Below are 15,801 nucleotides of genomic sequence, written 5' to 3'. Positions count from 1 at the left end.
AAGTTAGATTAGGTCCCATTTGTTTATTTTGCTTTTATTTCTATTGCCTTGGGAGAATGACCTAAGAAAACATTGGTACAATTTATGTCAAAGAATGTTTTGCCTATGCTCTCTTCTAGGACTTTTGTGGTGTCATGTTTTATATTTAAGTCTTTAAGCCATTTTGAGTTTATTTTTGTGTAGGACGTGAGGAAGTATTCTAACTTCACTGATTTACGTGCGGCTGTCCAGCTTTCCCAACACCATTTGCTGAAGAGACTCTTTTCTCCATTGTATATTCTTGCCTCCTTTGTTGAATATTAATTGACTGTAGGTGTGTGGGTTTACTTCTGGGCTCTCTATTCTGTTCCATTGATCTATATGTTTGTTTTTATGCCAATACCATGCTGTTTAGATTACTGTAGATTTGTAGTATTTTCTGAAGTCTGGGAGGGTTATGCCTCCAGCTTTGTTCTTTTTCCTCAGGATTACTTTGACAATTCTGGGTCTTTTAAGGTTCCATATAAATATTAGGATTATTTGTTCTAGTTCTGTGAAAAATAACATGGGTTATATGATAGGGATCACATTAAATCTGTAGCTTGCTTTGGGTAGTATGACCATATTAATAATACTAATTCTTCCAGAAATCAAAAACATACAGTTGATTCACAAAAACCAAAAAGAAGAGAACACAAACACATACAAAAGAAAACCATCAAAGCACAAAAGGAAAAACGAAAAGAAAGGAACAAAGAAGAAATACAAAATCAGCTGGAAAACAAGGTTAAAATGGCAATAAAGACATATCTATCAGTAATTACCTTAAATGTCAAGGAACTAAGTGCTCTAATCAAAAGACATAGAGTGGCAGATTAGATAATAAAACCTATAACATGCTAACCCTAACCTTTAGGCCAAAGGACACACATAGATGGAAAGTGAAGGAATGGAAAAGGATATTTTGTGCAAATGGAAATGACAAGAAAGTGGAAGTAGCATTACTCATATCAGACAAAATAGACTTTAAAACAAAGGCCATAAAGAAAAATAAAGAAGAATGCTATATAATAATAAAAGGATCAGTACAAGAAGAGGATATTATACTTGTTAATATATATGCACCCAACATAGGAGCACCTAAATACATAAAACAAATACTCATAGACATAAAGGGAGAAATTGTTGGGAATACAATAATTGTGGGGACTTTAACACCCTACTGACATCAATGGACAGATCTTCCAGACAGAAAATTAATAAGGCAACAGAGATCCTAAATGACACAATGGAACAGTTAGACTTAATTGATATTTTCAGGACATTACAGCCAAAAAAACAAAAAACAAACAAAAAAATAAAACAATACACATTCCACATTCTTTTCAAGGGCACTTGGAACATTCTCTAGGATAGACCACACACGGGGACACAAAACAAACCTCAACAAATTTAAGAGGATAAAAATTATTTCAAGCATCTTTTCTGACCACAGTGGCATGAAACTAGAAATCAACCACAGAAAGAGAAACAAGAAACAATGATTACATGGAGACTAAACAGCATGCTACTAAAAGAAACAATAGGTCAATGATGAAATCAAAGAGTAAATTAAAAATACCTTGAGACAAATGACAATAAAAGCACAATCATACAAAATCTATGGGATGCAGCAAAAGCAGTCCTAAGATGGACACAGTGATACAGATGTTCCTCAAAAACCAAGAAAAATCTTAAATAAACACCTAACCTACCACCTAAAAGAATTAGAAAAAGAAGAACAAACAAGACCTAAAGTCAGCAGAATGAAGGAAATACTAAGGTTCAGAGAGGAAATAAAACAGAGATTTTTAAAAACAATAGAAAAATAAATCAGTACAACAAAAAGCTGGTTCTTTGAAAGGGTAAATAAAATCAACAAACCTCAGACCGTGCTCACCAAGAAGAAAAGAGAGAGGACTCAAATAAACAAAATAAGAAATGAAAGAGGAGAAATAATAACTGATACCACAGAAATACAAAACATCATAAGAGAATACTATGAACAATTATATGCCAACAAATTGGACAACCTAGAAGAAATGGACAAGTTTCTAGAAACGTACATCCCACCAAAACTGAATCAAGAAGAAATAGATAATTTGAACAGACTGATCACTAGATGTTAAATAGAATCTGTAATTTTAAAACTCCCTGCAGGGGCTTCCCTGGCAGCACAGTGGTTAAGAATCTGCCTGCCAATGCAGGGGTCATGGGTTTGAGCTCTGGTCCAGGAAGATCCCACATGCTGCAGAGCAACTAAGCCCGTGCTCCACAGCTACTGAGCCTGTGCTCTAGAGCCCACAAGCCACAACTACTGAGCCCACATGCCACAACTACTGAGCCCACACGCCTAGAGCCTGTGCTCCACAACAAGAGAAACTACTGCAGTGAGAAGCCCATGCATCACAACGAAAAGTAGCCCCATCTTGCCGCAACAAGAGAAAGCCTGCATGCGCAGCAACGAAGACTCAATACAGCCAAAAATAAACAACTAAATAAATAAAATATCATTAAAAAAAACCACCTGCAAACAAAAGTCCAGGACTTTTGCCTTCACTGGGAAATTCTACCAAACATATAAAGAAGAATGTATACCAATCCTTCTCAAACTCTTCCAAAAGATTGAAGAGGAGGGAACACTCCCAAAGTCATTCTATGAAGCCACCGTCACCCCAGCACAAAAACCAGACAAAGACATTACTGAAAAAGAAAATTATAGATGCAAAAATTCTCAACAAAATATTAGCAAATTGAATCCAACAACACATAAACAAGTTCATACACCACGACCAAGTTGGATTTATCACAGGGTCACAAGGATGGTTCAACATACACAAATCAATGTGATATACCACATCAATGAAAGAAAAGACAAAAACCACATGATCATCTCATAGATGCAGAGAAAGTGTTTGATAAAATTCAACATTCATTCATGATTTAAAAAAAAATAAGCCTCTTACCAAAGTGGATATAGAGGGAACATACCTCAACGTAGTAAAAGTTATTTATGACAAACCCATAGCCAACATAATACTCAACGGTGAAAAGCTGAAAGCCTTCCCTCTAAAATCTGGAACAAGACATGCCCACTCTCACCACTTCTATTCAGCATAGTATTGGAAGTCCAAGCCACAGCAATCAGACAAGAAAAAGAAATAAAATGTATCCAAATTGGAAGGGAAGAGGTACAATTGTCATTATGTGCATATGACATGATACTATATATAAAAAACCCTAAAGACACTACACAAAACCTACTAGAATTGATAAACAAATTCAGCAAGGTAGCAGGATACAAGGTTAACATACAGAAATCTGTTGCATTTCTTTACACTAACAATGAACTATCAGAAAGGGAAAGTAAAAAAAAAAAATCCCTCTTAAATGGCATCAAATATATATATATTATATATATTGGGAGTAAACCTGACCAAGGAAGTGAAACACTTATATACTGAGAACTATAAAACATTGATAAAGGAAATTGAAGATGATTCAAAGAAATGGAAAGATATCCCATGCTCTTGGATTAAAAGCTTATTGCTTCTTAAATAATTTATTGCAAAAGAAAAAAAAAATTACTAAAAAGTAAAATATTTGTAGAACTGCTCAACCTCTATTTTCTACACATACTATTTTTTACCTATGTTTCTCAGCAACTCTGCTGCATAGAGATCCAAGAGCTTTGTGTATCTCAGAAGTATCAGTGTAAGACAAGGTACAGCCAGCTGGTATATCAAATGGCCAGTAGGGTTAACAGTATCAAATACTTCTCCCTCCACCACTAGAGAACAGAATGAGGTGGGTGTCCCCAGCTACTTGTATCTAATCATACTTCAATTTATCAACAAGAGCTGTGCTTTAAAGTAAGTTGTAATAGATTGTTATAGTAACAGCCTCCAATGAAGCCTGTCTTTCTGTGTAAATGCTCTTCTGCAATGGAATGTTGTCACTCTTCCACCGAGGGGTGGAATCTCTTTTTCTACTTATGCCTTGGGTTGACCATATATCTTGCTTCGATCAACGGAATGTGGTAGAAATGATGTTGAGTATGTTCTAGAGCCTAAGCCTAAACAGGAAGTCTTGCAACCTCCACCTTGGAACCCTGAGACCATCATGCTATGAAGAAGGGTAGATCAGAGGCCACATGGAGGAGTACCAGCTGATAGCCAGCACCAAAGCCCCAGACATATGGGTAAAGTCATTTGGACCTCCCAGCCTAGCCCAGTCGCCACCTAAATGCAGCCACATGGGTAAACCCAGATGAGATTAGCAGAAGAGGCACCCAGTCGACCCACAGAATTGTGAAAAATAATAAATCATTGTTATTTCAAGCTACTAAACTTGGAGTAGTTTCGTATGTAGTAATAGATAGCTGTAACAGAAGGTGTTAATTGCCTTCTGCTGGAAAATGGGTCAGCCAAGGAGAGACGAAATATCACTGGTCATCCTTCAGATTTAACCACATGTTAAATGTGAACTCTGATCACTACATGTATGTTTTACATTCTACTAGATGAGACAATATCAGAAGCTGGACGTGCCAAATGGAGGTCTATCAAACTCTGACTTATTTTAATGCAACTGTTATTAACAATAATAATGCATCATTGAAAAGATTTAAGTGCATTCTGGACTAATACTAAATCAAAAGAGACACCAGCATACCAGGCACAAACCATGACTGTCCCAGGAAAATAGAACATCTGGTCCTATTAGCCATAGTCTAAAATGAATTTCCGACCATTAAAGAATCAGGGTTCTATCAATGCTATGCAAAATTCAAACAGGAAGCTCTTGAAATTGCTCAAAATTCCATTGGTCCCAATCTGGGCACACAGGAAAATGTTGTTTCTCACTCTTCCTAGACAAACTCAGTTAAAATATGGCTCTATGTGCTTTCACCTACATGGTGAGAAAGTAAAATATCAATTCTCTTAATAGTAAATATATTTAGATTTTGTCCTCATGACTTTAATTGTTTTTAAAATCTATGATAATATCCTCTCCCAGTGAACCCCTCAGAGCACCAGAACATATGTGAGCTAAAAGTCTTCCTGCACCCACACTGAGAACCGTTTAGGGCATTTTGAGACACTTCTTACCACATTTATGAAATCTTACTTTTCTTATGCACTCTTTCCTTGTCCTACTGTTGTGCCAAAATGGAAAGTTAAAGACTTACATTGATTTTTGAAGGATGGAAGGGAAAGAGTCATATCCTAAGGCTGTTTATAATCCCATTTTCTCTAAGTACATGAGTTTTGTATCTGTGCAGTAGCTGACATTCAATAAGACGGAGGGGTTTTGAAATTGCTTCTCCCTAGGAACAAGTGTTAAGAAACCAGTTTTCTCCAGAGTGCTGGCTGAGTAACTACACGAGCACAGAGTCACACACACACACGTGAACACATAGTTACACACACACATATTTCAAATGAGTATTTGGTTTTTTGTTTTTAATTTTTATCAGAGCATAGTTGCTTTACAATGTTGTGTTAGCTTCTACTGCACAGCAAAATGAATCAGCCACACATATACATGTATCCCCTCCTCTCCCTTTTGGATTTCCCTCCCATTTAGGTCACCACAGTGCATTAGTAGAGTTCCCTGTGCTATACAGTATGTTCCCCTCAGTTGTCTATTTTATACATAGTATCAATAGTGTATATGTGTCAATCCCAGTCTCCCAATTCCTCCCACCTCAGATAAGTATTTGGAGGGTAGTTAGTTCGATCTTTTTCACTTGGGGCTGCCATCAATCTTTGGAAATCTGTTGTAACTGCTAATATGATCTGCGTCCTAAGTGTAGTGTTTCTGGCAAATGTAAGTCATCAGGAAGGCTAAGTGCAGCATCCTGCACATGCAGATGGAAGCCCACCCTGCCTGTGACCACGAGAGCAAAGGAAGTGGGCATCCCCAGCTTAACCAACCATCCTCACCTATTCGAAATGCTCTATCATGGAATTCTTTTTTTCTCCGAAGCTCTACTTTTTACTGTTACTTTTCTGTTTACTGTTACTTTTCTGTTTACTGTTACTTTTCTGATTCTTTTTCAGAATTGAGTAATGTGACAGTTTCTTTGTAATAATTAATTTGATGAGTATCACAATGTATTCACATGTAGGGCTGTTTGGAAATTTCTATTTGGCATGACTCCTGGTATTTGCAACTTGAATTTTTTCTTACACAGTTGGAAATCTGAGTATTCTTTAAATACACACACACACACACTCACCCAGTCTCACATACACACAGGGGAAAAATTCCTAAACAGTAAAAGTTACGGATATCACTGTAGGAATTGAAAACCCCTGGTGTTTCAAAATCCTTCATATGATCAACTTAAATTCTTGTACAGATGATAAAATTTAACTTAAATGAGACAAAGAAAAGGGGATGATAAACATGACAAAAGGTAAGGCCTGGAGTTAAAAAACCCATGACTAGATTCAGTAGTTAAATTGGAAGGACATCATTGATTAGATAAAAAATCCTCAGGAAAAAAAATATGAGAATGAGTTTTTTAAACCTAGAAGAGGACCTGGTGTGATCACAGCGATAATAAAACAGAGTGGGGCAGTCACTCCCCGTTACTGGCAGAAGCAAGGGCAGCTTAAACCTTTCTTGGGAGAATGTTAGAAAATTCTTTTTTTCTAAAGGAAACATGTTCTTTCATCAACAGAGTAGAAATATCACAAGCCACAGTCTATTAAATAGATCATCCGTTGGCTCCCATTCCATGCTGGTACCAATTTCCTCTGTATATCTGAACAAAGATGCGGTCCGTGGTGTGTGTGTGCCCTCAGTACATGGAATCTGTGTTGTTCAGTTCACGGTGATAGTCATTCAGGGCATTCACCACAGAAGCAACGACCTGACAGCCTACGTGTTACCCACATACGTTTTTGGTTTTTTATGTGTTTTTTCTTGAGATTATCTTTTTATCATTTATTTTTAGCCACACTGGACAGCATGCAGGATCTTAGTTCCTCGACCAGGAATTGAGCCCGTGTCCCCTGCAGTGGAAGCGTGGAGTCTTAACCACTGGTCCGTCAGGGAAGTGTCACACACGTACGTTTTTGAGATGCTAAATCACGTTCCACTATGTATAAGCTCCCTTTGTCGCAATGGACATAACATTTATTAGGGCTTTACATCCCATTTGTTTAGCCACTATCTCATTTGCCCCCCCCCCGCAAACTATCCTCTGAAATATTATGACTCCATTTTATATACACAGGAGTCAGGCTCAAATTGGAAATGCACGTTTTTATATTTTGTACCAACAGTATCAATAACTGCAGGCCTACTCACGTCCCCTCCTAAGGAAAACTGCCCCCTCCACTGTCCCTGTTGCACTGGCGGCCACACCCTGTGCTATGAGATTCATTCTCTGCCCCATCCCAACCCCCTCCCCAACTCTGGTCATGTAAACAGCCTGATCCTGACATACTTAACTGCCCAAGGGCCTTCCAATGAGTAGGCTTACCAGCAACCAGGGACACTCTCTGGAATGAAATGTTTTTCTCAGCCAATCAGATTGCGACTCTTAGGAATCGGAGTGAGAAAACAGAGAAGAAGAGTCAGTCACAGCAGTAGCAGAAGCTGAAAAGTCCTGGTCAACTTCATGGCATGCGATCTGCGTAGTCACCCAGGACTCCAAGCTTAGCAAGTCCCCACCCTTGGTTTAATGCTCTTCTCTAGGTGGCTTGAAATTCTTAATAATTTTTGAACAAGACACTCTGCATATTCATTTTGCGCTGGACCCCACAAGTTATAGAGCCAGTCCTGGTCGTGACATAGAAATTAGAGCAGCAGTTCTCAGCTGGAGCTCTAAGAGAAATACCAGAATCTCTGGGAGGTGGGAAATGAGTTAGGAGAAGGCAAGTGAAAAATTTGAGAAGACCTAATCAATCTTATAATTTATTTTTATTTTATAAAAATATAACCAAACTATTATTTTTATAATGCCCACTTTAGAAAACAGAACACAACACCCTTTTTGCTGCTAGGTTACAAAGTAAACACAGAGAATTCCCAGCTAGAGTTTTCCCTCCCCTAATCCTGAGGGCTGTGTTAGGATTTCTGGGGGAAGTGTGAATGAGATGTTTATATTTATGAAAAGTTGGCGTCTGTTTAAAGGGTTGAGAGACACTGGAGTAGGGAAAACTGGGCAGCAATGATGGGTCCAGTGAGAATCTGAGGATTGAAGTTATAGGAGGTGGACCTGAGGAACAGAGAAAGCTCCAGTGACAGAGCTAAGCAGTGGATTCAGGCCTTGGCTAATGCCCTGTCTAGTCTGAGCACACTGCCTGTCCGCAGGTATCTGAAATCTCCCCTTGCCCATCTGCTGCTCTTTATAGAGAAGAACAAAACAAGTGTGCTTGGTGTTTTAAAAAAATGGGGGTCCTCATTTCTTTCTCAAACACAGACAATGAGCAGGGGCTTACTCATTCCTAAAATCAATTTTTTTTTGTTAGCACCCAATTGATGTAATTATAACAGTGATATCTCCGTTCTCTCTTTTTACCTAGAGGTCCAGGCACCCTTTCACATCTAAAACACTCTCTGTCTCCTCTCCCCAGCTGCAGGAATGGTTTTAAAAGAACACTGCATGATATGAGAAGAAAACTTTCTTTTGAAAAAGGGTCTTGAACCACCTTCCACCTCCTCTTAGTGGCACCTTTAACATTAATTGAATGAAATTCTTAGGGCATTGGGAAAACAGCTCTTCACCTCTAAGTACAAAAATAGTCTCAAAGAGAAACAATCTTTAGGGCTTTTAGTCATTCCAGACAATCTGCTAATGAGATAATTGAGAACTGCCTGAAAATGTGATTTTTTTTTTCATTTCAAATACAGGGGTCATTTTATGTTTGATTTATTTTTTAATTTATTTTATTTTATTTATTTTTGGCTGCATTGGGTCTTCATTGCTGCACGTGAGCTTTCTCTAGTTGCAGTGAATGGGGGCCACTCTTCCTTGTGGTGCACGGGTTTCTCAGTGCAGTGGCTTCTCTTGTTGTGGAGCATGGGCTCTAGGCAAGGGGGCTTCAGTAGTGTGGCATGAGGGCTCAGCAGTTGTGGCTCACGGGCTCTAGAGCACAGGCTCAGTAGTTGTGGCACATGGACTTAGTTGCTCTGCCGCATGTGGGATCTTCCCAGACCGGGGCTCGAACCTGTGTCCCCTGCATTGGCAGGCAGATTCTTAACCACTATGCCACCAGGGAAGTCCCTTATGTTTGATTTAGATGCCAAATCTCTGTGGGCACAGAATGCAACGGAGGGGGATAGGGGAAGAATAGACTGGGAATTTGGTGTTAACAGATGCAAGCTATTATATATAGGATGGATAAACAACAAGGTCCCACTATATAGCACAGGGAACTATATTCAATATCCTGAGATAAACCATAATGGAAAAGAATCTGAAAAAGAATGTATATATATGTATAACTCAATCACTTTGCTGTACAGCAGAAATTAACACAAAGTTGTAAATAATCTATGCTTCATTAAAAAAAAAAGTATACAACCAGTTTGCAATTCATTTGGGAACCAGCACAGAATGGAAGTTTAAATACCATACCAGTGATTTCCAGTTTTTTAATTTCAGTTCTAAACATCCTTCTTTGTCCCTTTCACCAATCTGGGAAATTTCTGTATGGAAAATATGTAGTTTTTCAATTGAAGTGACTTAAAATGTTATTTTGAGAAACTTTTCAGAATTTCATGACACCTCTTAAAATAGCTAAAGACTGCTGGGGTACTGCAAATCCAAATAATGAAAAATATTAAAAATAGCAGGAAAAAGTCACCTGAAGCAACTAGGGATAAATTTTACTTTTCTATGGAATATATGTACGTACACACACACACACACACACACACACACACACACACACACCATCTTCAAATACTCCCATGCTCACCCTTAGCCAAAAAGTTTATCTTTCCAGAATTTTGGAACACTTTAACAATATACTCATAGTACTGATAATGATTTCTTTTATAGCATAAAAGAAACTGAATTTTTTCAAAATTTAAGATCCTGGGAGATAACAATAATAAAAGTGTCTGAAATTGTATGGTGATGGAGAACTGAGGCAAAGGAAGAAAAGTTTACTTTTTCCTCTGTCTATTCAGAAACTACAGCGTTTTAACTCTACTTTAAAAGGAAAACTAGCATTTTAAGAAAGAAGTGAGGGAAAGGTGGATTATTTTGCTGTTTTAAGGCCTTGCTCTGGGGGAGTGGGGATCTCTTTGTTTCTCATGAAGAAAAGTTAAGATAATTATTGAAACTGATGGTCTTAGCATAGATATGAAAGTTGGTAATAATCTAGGCCAGTGGTTCTCAAAGTGTGGTTCCTGAACCAGCAGTATCAGTATTACCTGAGAACCTGATAAAAATGCAGGTTCTGAGCATCTTCTCCACCTAAAGAATGAAAAACTCATTTTAAAATGTGCATTAAGACTAGGAACCAAGATGGCAGAGGAGAAGGACCTGCTCTCACTCCCTCTTGCGGAAGCACTGGAATCACAAATAACTGCTGAACAATCATCGACAGGAAGACACTGGAACTCACCAAAAAAGACACCCCACATCCAAAGACAAAGGAGAAGCCACAGTGAGATGGTAGGAGGGGCACAATCATAGTAAAATCAAATCCCATAATTGCTGGATGGGTGACTCACAGACTGGAGAACACTTATACCACAGAAGTCTACCCACTGGGGTGAAGGTTCTGAGCCCCATGTCAGGCTTCCCAACCTGGGGGTCTGCCAGGGGGAGGAGGAATTCCTAGAGAATCAGACTTTGAAGACTAGTGGGATTTGATTGCAGGACTTCGACAGGACTGGGGGAAACAGAGACTCCACTCTTGCAGGGCACACACAAAGTAGTGTGCACATGAGGACCCAGGGGAGGGAGCAGTGACCCCATAGGAGACTGAACCAGACTGACCTGCTAGTGTTGGAGGGTATCCTGCAGAGGCGGGGGGTGGCTGTGGCTCACCATGGGGACAAGGACACTGGCAGCAGAAGTTCTGGGAAGTACTTCTTGGCGTGAGCCCTCCCAGAGTCTGTCATTAGCCCCACAAAAGAGCCTAGGTGGGCTCCAGTGTTGGGTCGCCTCAGGCCAAACAAACAACAGGGAGGGAACCCAGCCCCACCCAACAGCAGTCAAGCAGATTAAAGTTTTACTGAGTTGTGCCCACCAGAGCAACAGTCAGCTCTACCCACCACCAGTCCCTCCCATCAGGAAACTTACACAAGCCTCTTAGATAGCCTCATCCACCAGAGGGCAGACAGCAGAAGCAAGAAGAACTACAATCCTGCAGCCTGTGGAACAAAACCCACATTCACAGAAAGATAGACAAGATTTAAAGGCAGAGGGCTATGTACCAGACGAAGGAAAAAGATAAAACCCCAGAAAAGCAACTAAATGAAGTGGAGATAGGCAACCTTCCAGAAAAACAATGGAGGCAAAGATCGAGAAGATGCAAGAAATGTTTAACAAAGACCTAGAAGAATTAAAGAACAAACAAACAGAGATGAACAATACAATAACTGAAATGAAAAATACACTAGAAGGAATCAATAGTAAAATAACTGAGGCAGAAGAACAGATAAGTGACCTGGAAGACAGAATGGTGGAATTCACAGCTGCGGAACAGAATAAAGAAAAAAGAATGAAAAGAAATGAAGACAGTCTAAGAGACCTCTGGGACAACATTAAATGCAACAACATTTGCATTATAGGGGTCCCAGAAGGAGACGAGAGAGAGAAAGGACCCGAGAAAATATTTGAAGAGATTATCGGTGAAAACTTCCCTAACATGGGAAAAGAAATAGCCACCCAAGTCCAGGAAGCGCGGCGAGTCCCATACAGGATAAACCCAAGGAGAAACACTCTGCGACACATAGAAATCAAACTGGCAAAATTAAAGACAAAGAAAAATTATTGAAAGCAGCAAGGGAAAAATGACAAATAACATACAAGGGAACCCCCATAAGGTTAACAGCTGATTTCTCAGCAGAAACTCTACAAGCTAGAACAGAGTGGCATGATATACTTAAAGTGATGAAAGGGAAGAAACTACAACCAAAATTACTCTACCCAGCAAGGATCTCATTCAGATTTGATGGAGAAATCAAAAGTTTTACAGACAAGCAAAAGCTAATAAGAGAATTCAGCACCACCAAACCAGCTCTACAACAAAAGCTAAAGGAATTTCTCTAAGTGGGAAACACAAGAGAAGAAAAGAACCTACAAAAACAAACCCAAAACAATTAAGAAAATGGTCATAGGAGCATACATATCGATAATTACCTTAAACGTGAAAGGATTAAATGCTCCAACAAAAAGACACAGGCTTGCTGAATGGATACAAAAACAAGACCCATCCATATGCTGTCTACAAGAGACCCACTTCAGACCTAGGGACACATACAGACTGAAAGTGAGGGGTTGGAAAAAGATATTCCATGCAAATGGAAATCAAAAGAAAGCTGGAGTAGCAATACTCATATCAGATAAAATAGACTTTAAAATAAAGAATGTTCCAAGAGACAGGGAAGGACACCACATAATGATCAAGGGATCAATCCAAGAAGAAGATATAACAATTATAAATATGTATGCACCCAACATAGAGGAACCTCAATACATAAGGCAACTGCTAACAGCTATAAAAGAGAAAATCGACAGTAACACATTAATGGTGGGGGAGTTTAACACCTCACTTACGCCAATGGACAGATCATCCAAGGTGAAAATAAATAAGGAAATAGAAGCTTTAAATGACACAATAGACCAGATAGATTCAATTGATATTTATAGGACATTCCTTCCAAAAACAGCAGATTACACTTCTCAAGTGCACACAGAACAGTCTCCAGGATAGATCACATCTTGGGTCACAAATCAAGCCTCAGTACATTTAAGAAAATTGAAATCATATCAAGCATCTTTTCTGACCACAACGCTATGAGATTAGAAATGAATTACAGAAAAAAAAAAACGTAAAACACACAAACACATGGAGGCTAAACACTATGTTACTAAATAACCAAGAGATCACTGAAGAAATCAAAAAATACCTAGAAATAAATGACAATGAAAACATGACGATCCAAAACCTGTGGGATGCAGCAAAAGCAGTTCTAAGAGGGAAGTTTATAGCTATACAAACCTACCTCAAGAAACAAGAAAAATCTCAAGTAAACAATCTAACCTTACAACTAAAGGAACTAGAAAAAGAAGAACGCACAAAACCCAAAGTTAGCAGAAGGAAAGACATCATAAAGATCAGAGCAGAAATAAATGAAATAGAAACCAAGAAAACAATAGCAAAGATCAATAAAACTAAAAGCTGGTTATTTGAGAAGATAAACAAAATTGATAAACAATTAGCCAGACTCATCAAGAAAAAGAGGGAGAGGACTCAAATCAATAAAATTAGAAATGAAAAAGGAGAAGTTACAACAGACACCGCAGAAATACAAAGCATCCTAAGAGACTACTGCATGCAACTATGCCAATAAAATGGACAACCTGGAAGAAATGGACACATTCTTAGAAAGGTATAACCTTCCAAGACTGAACCAGGGAAAAAAAGAAAATATGAACAGACCAATCAAAATTAATGAAATTGAAACTGTGATTAAAAATCTGCCAAGAAACAAAAGTCCAGGACCAGATGCCTTCACAGGTGAATTCTATCAAGCATTTACAGAAGAGCTAACACCCATCCTACTCAAACTCTTGCAAAAAATTGCAGAGGAAGGAACACTCCCAAACTCATTCTATAAGGCCACCATCACCCTGATAGCAAAAGCAGACAAAGATACTACAAAAAAAGAAAATTACAGACCAACATCACTGATGAATATAGATGCAAAAATCCTTAACAAAATACTAGCAAACAGAATCCAACAACACATTAAAGGATTATACACCATGATCAAGTAGGATCTATCCCAGGGATGCAAGGATTCTTCAGTAAATGCAAATCAATCAATGTGATACACAATATTAACAAATTGAAGTATAAAAACCATATGATCATCTCAATAGATGCAGAAAAAGCTTTGGACAAAATTCAACACCCGTTTATGATAAAACTCTCCAGAAAGTGGGCATAGAGGGAACCTACCTCAACATAATAAAGGCCATATATGACAAACCCACAGCAAACATCATTCTCAATGGTGAAAAACTGAAAGCACTTCCTCTAAGATCAGGAACAAGGCAAGGATGTCCACTCTCACCACTATTATTCAACATAGTTTTGGAAGTCCTAGCCATGGCAATCAGAGAAGAGAAAGAAACAAAAGGAATACAAATTGGAAAAGAAGAAGTAAAACTGTCACTGTTGGCAGATGACATGATAGTATACATAGAGAATCCTAAAAATGCCAACAGAAAACTTCTAGAGCTAATCAATGAATTTGGTAAAGTTGCAGGATACAAAATTAATGCATAGAAATCTCTTGCATTCCTATACACTAATGATGAAATATCTGAAAGAGAAATTAAGGAAACACTCCCATTTACCATTGCAACAAAAAGAATAAAATACCTAGGAATAAACCTACCTAGGGAGACAGAAGACCTGTGTGCAGAAAACTATAGACAGTGATGGAATAAATTAAAGATGATACCAACAGGTGGAGAGATATACCATGTTCTTGGATTGGAAGAATCAATATTGTGAAAGTGACTATACTATCCAAAGCAATCTACAAATTCAATGCAATCCGTATCAAATTACCAATGGCATTTTTTACGGAAATAGAACAAAAAATCTTAAAATTTGTATGGAGACACAAAAGACCCCGAATAGCCAAAGCAGTTTTGAGGGGAAAAAAAAGGGAGTGGGAGGAATCAGACTCCCTGACTTCAGAGTATACTACACAGTTACAGTAATCAAGACAATATGGTACTGGCACAGAAACAGAAACATGGAACAGGATAGAAAGCCCAGAGATAAACTGACGCACCTATGGTCAACTAATCTGTGACAAAGGAGGCAAGGATATACAATGGAGAAAAGACAGTCTCTTCAATAATTGGTGCTGGGAAAAACTGGGAAAAAAATTTCAAAGAATGAAATTAGAACACTCCCTAACACCATACACAAAAATAAACTCAAAAATCGATTCGAGACCTAAATGTAAGACCGGACACTATAAAACTCTTAGAAGAAAACATAGGAAGAACACTCTTTGACATAAATCACAGCAAGATCTTTTTTGATCCACCTCCTAGAGTAATGGAAATAAAAACAAAAATAAACAAATGGGTCCTAATGAAACTTCAAAGCTTTTTCACAGCAAAGGCAACTTTAACCAAGACATAAAGACAACCCTCAGAATGGGAGAAAATATTTCCAAACGAATCAACAGACAAAGGATTAATCTCCGAAATATGTAAACACCTCATGCAGCTCAATATTAAAGAAACAACCCAATCCAAAAATGGGCAGAAGGCCTAAATAGACATTTCTCCAAAGAAGACATACAGATGGCCAAGAAGCACATGAAAAGCTGCTCAACATCACTAATCATTAGAGAAATGCAAATCAAAACTACCATGAGGTATCGCCTCACACCAGTTAGAATGGGCATCATCAGAAAATCTAGAAACAACAAATGCTGGAGAGGGTGTGGAGAAAAGGGAACCCTCTTGCACTGTCGGTGGGAATGTAAATTGATACAGCCACTATGGAGAACAGTATGTAGGTTCCTTAAAAAACTAAAATTAGAACTACC

The sequence above is a fragment of the Monodon monoceros genome, unplaced genomic scaffold (assembly GCF_005190385.1).
Source record: "Monodon monoceros isolate NGI ecotype Baffin Bay Population unplaced genomic scaffold, NGI_Narwhal_1 Super_Scaffold_15, whole genome shotgun sequence".
NCBI classification, from domain to species: Eukaryota; Metazoa; Chordata; class Mammalia; order Artiodactyla; family Monodontidae; genus Monodon; species Monodon monoceros.
The sequence above is the reverse complement of the archived record's forward strand: the minus strand, read 5'-3'. Positions refer to the sequence as shown.